This window comes from Rhinopithecus bieti, unplaced genomic scaffold, assembly GCF_001698545.2.
Source record: "Rhinopithecus bieti isolate Rb0 unplaced genomic scaffold, ASM169854v2 scaffold_18688, whole genome shotgun sequence".
In the NCBI taxonomy this organism is placed as follows: Eukaryota; Metazoa; Chordata; class Mammalia; order Primates; family Cercopithecidae; genus Rhinopithecus; species Rhinopithecus bieti.
The window spans coordinates 1,933,827-1,937,943 of NW_016809492.1; positions in this window are offsets into that span (position 1 = coordinate 1,933,827).

The following is a 4,117-nucleotide window of genomic DNA, read 5'->3' on the forward strand; positions in this document are numbered from 1 at the left end:
TGAGCAAACTCCTTCAAAGGGGTGGATTGTATAGTTTCTGGCATGCTGCAGGGGAGAAAAGTCCATCTCAATACTTTATAAGCACGCTTTGAATTCAGAACTTTACAATTCTTCAGAAACAACTAATGAAAAAAAGAGTGCTGTTGGGATGACTGTGAGTCACTTCCCCACCCTATAATTCACTAAGTCACAAATGGTGGACATGCAAAAGAAGGACTTTTGATTTTGAGGATTCATGAGCTGATTCAATACTGTCTTTATGTTTTGACACTATCTATTCAAGTTCAAGCTTTGAGGTGTTTTGGCACCATAAAGCAGCATCAAGGTAAGGGATCAAAGGATGGGAAAAGCCAGCATGAGTGGAGGTTTGTTAGCTAGAAGCATCCAATTCTTGCATAGTAATCAGAAGGCAAGGTTAGGCAGCTACTGATAGCATGGATGCTGAAGAAAGCAGAAGTACTTTCAAATCCAGATAGCTCCAATTGCTTGCTCGCCTATGACTACTCTTAACTGAAATATTTATAGTGGCTCAAGAATGATAGCAGAATAAATATCCCTGGGCTCCCCACTGGTCTAAATCCCTCCACAAAAAACCTTGTCACTGGTATTTGTTAAAATTCATCCAAAGAAACACTGATACATACTATATGTTTAGAAAACATCATATAAAATATGCAAATAAATAAGCTATACAGTAATTGGTCCCTTAAGTTATTTTAAGGAGGTAAAATTTTCTAACATCTGAATTTCTTCCTGTCAGAGGTGTTTGAACCAGAGCAATTCCATCTTGAATAGGGGGTGGGTAAAATAAAACTGAGACCTACTGAGCTGCATTCCCAGGAGGTTAAGGCATTCCTAGACATAGGATGAGATAGGTCCTTGGCACAAGCTACAGGTCACAAAGACCTTGCTGATAAAATAGCATGGGTAAAAAAGCTGTCCAAAACCCACCAAAACAGAGATGGCAATGAAAGTGACCTCTGGTCATCTCACTGCTCATTATACGCTAATTATATAATGCATTAACATGTTAAAGACACTCCCACCAGTGCCATACAGTTTACAAATGCCATAGCAACATCAGGAAGTTACCCTATATGGTCTAAAAGTCAGTGGGGCAGAGGTGGGAACCCTCAGTTCTGAGAATTGCCCACCCCTTTCCTGGAAACTCATGAATAGTCAACCCCTTGTTTAGCATATAATCAAGAAGTAACAAAAAGTATCATCAGTTGAGCAGCCCACACCACTGTTCTGCCCACGGAGTAGCCATTCTTTATTCCTTTACTTTTCTGAAAACTTGCTTTCACTTTACTGTATGGACTTGCCCTGAATTCTTTCTTGGGTGAAGTCCAAGAACCCTCTCTTGGGTTCTGAATTGAGACCCCTTTCTATAACAAAAACATTTGACTTTATTACTAGGTCATGACATTCTGGAAGGTTTCTTTGGAACGATGTCCTAGTTTGAGCTCCCAGTTTGATAGTACAAGTTGAGTATCCTTAATGAAAAAATCTGAAACCTGAAATGCTCCGAAATTTGAAATTTTTGAGTGCCAACATGATACTCAAAGGAAATGCTCATTGGAGCATTTCAGATTTTGGATTTTTGAATTAGGGATGCTCAACAACTAAGTATAATGCAAATATTCAAAAATTGGAAAAAATTCAAAATTGGAAACACTTCTCATTCCAAGTATTTCAGATAAGGGATGCTCACCCTGTAAAACTTGAACATTCTTGTTAGAAAATTAGATGTTATGAATGAGATGAATGTACCTGTATTTGGTTTGTTTTTCTGTTTTAAGAAACTAAATGTTCAAAGATTATTAGCATACACTTAATTACAGAGATGTTAAATACTAATTGGATTGTGACTCTGATTTTATTTTCATCTAGATTATTTTGATTTACCTATGACATTATTTCATATCACTACTCATAGGGAGCCTACCTTTTTGCTTGGTAGTGAGTGTGAAGCAGCTGAAAGAAATGGAGATATCTGAGAAACTACCAGCTGGTAACCAATATATACACTTGAGATACAGCTATGTATTTTTCAGATTGGAACAGTAAGTGACTATAGGATCCAAAACAGAAAATTTGGTGTTAAATCCCCCATAAGTATCTTGTGTGATAGCATATTTTAAGATTGCTGAATTCATGGGGGAAAAAAGCATACTGCTAAACCAAAATGCATGAGTACAGTTGAGAAGTTAAAAGGTTATATTCCTGTTTTTGAAATTTTACCCCAAATTTTGACAACAACAGCAAAACTTCTTGGTTAAGTTTATTAGATTAAAAATATTGCTAAAATCAGGCTAAATATGCATGCAAAGTTCCTTCTGATAAAAACTGGCAAAAAAATTAGAAATCAATAGAATTATAAACTAGATCATGCCTTGAGCTACGAAAGATGAAATGACCGTCACTAGTAAACTGATAGGCACGAGTTCTCGATAGGCAATGACTTACTTATGTTAAAAGATGGAAGAAACATAGATCAGTGTAGTTCAAACCCTTCACAAATGTTAGAAACCAAGAAATTGAGGTGCAAAGTGGTTGCGTGACTTGCCCAAGGTCCCATGACTTGTTAATGGCAGAGCCAGGCTGGAATTTGACCCTGCATTCCAGGAAAGAGCACCTTTATTATACCATGCCAGACCAGCACCAAAATTCCAGGACTGCAAGTGTTATATTTAACCAGGGTTCTTAATTACTAGCTGGTAAGGAATTTGCGTAGAACCATATGGATGTAGATCAAAATCACATGATTAAATGTTTCACAAGTGGTGAATTACATATATGTGTACATATATACATATATGTGTGTATATATATGAATGAGAGAATTAAAATTACTTTAAAAATATATTTACTTTACAAAAAAGCCTTGGGATCATCTATTGAGGTGAAAACAGTGATGTCATGGAAAGATTACCAGATGTCTACAGGAACTGAACTCTCATCTTGCCCTGCCATGCATTGGCTGTGGAATTGCTTCATTCTCCAGTCAACAAAACGGGGATGTTGATGACTGCTCTACCACCAAGAAACACTCTAAGGATAAATAAAATAGAATAAGTGGAATGTTCTGAGGGTTTCTAACAGGGGGACCCGCCCCCAATATTTCAACATAGGTTCTTTCTATTTTCCATAAGTGTCGGCTGGCTGAGAAATAAAGAGAAAGAGTACAAAGAGAGGGATTTTACAGCTGGGCCTCCAGGGGTGACATCACGTATCAGTAGGACCATGATGCCCATCTGAGCCACAAAACCAGCAGGTTTTTATTAAGGGTTTCAAAAGGGGAGGGGGTGCAAGAACAGGGAGTAGGTCACAAAGATCACATGCTTCAAAGGGCAAAAGGCAGAACAAAGATCATATGCTTCTGAGGAAACAGGACAAAGGGCAAAAGGCAGAACTTTTGATAAGGGTCTATGTTCAGCAGTGTATGTATTGTCTTGATAAACATCTTAACAGAAAACAGGATTCGAGAGCAGAGAACCATTCTGACCTCAAATGTACCAGGGCGGGGTTTTTCCCCACCCTAGTAAGCCTGAGGGTACTGCAGGAGACCAGGGCGTATTTCAGTCCTTATCTCAACCACATAAGACAGACACTCCCAGAGCGGCCGTTTATAGACCTCCCCCCAGGAATGCAATTCTTTTCCCAGAGTATTAATGTCAATATTCCTTGCTAGGAAAAGAATTTAGTGGTATCTTCCCTACTTGCACATTTGTTTATAGGCTTCTGCAAGAAGAAAAATATGGCTCTTTTTGCCCGAACCCACAGGTAGTCAGACTTTATGGTTGTCTTCCTTTGGTTCCCTGAAAATCGCTGTTATTCTGTTCTTTTTCAAGGTGCACTGATTTCATATTGTTCAAACACACATGTTTTACAATCAATTTCTACAGTTAACACAATTTTAGTGGTACTGAGGTGATGTACATCCTCAGCTTACAAAGATAACAGGATTAAGAGATTAAAGTAAGACAGGCATAAGAAATTATAAAAGTATTAACTTTGGGAACTGATACATGTCTATATTAAAATGAAATCTTCACAATTTATGTTCCTTTGCTGTGGCACCAGCCAGTCCCTCCGTTCAGGGTCCCTGACTTCC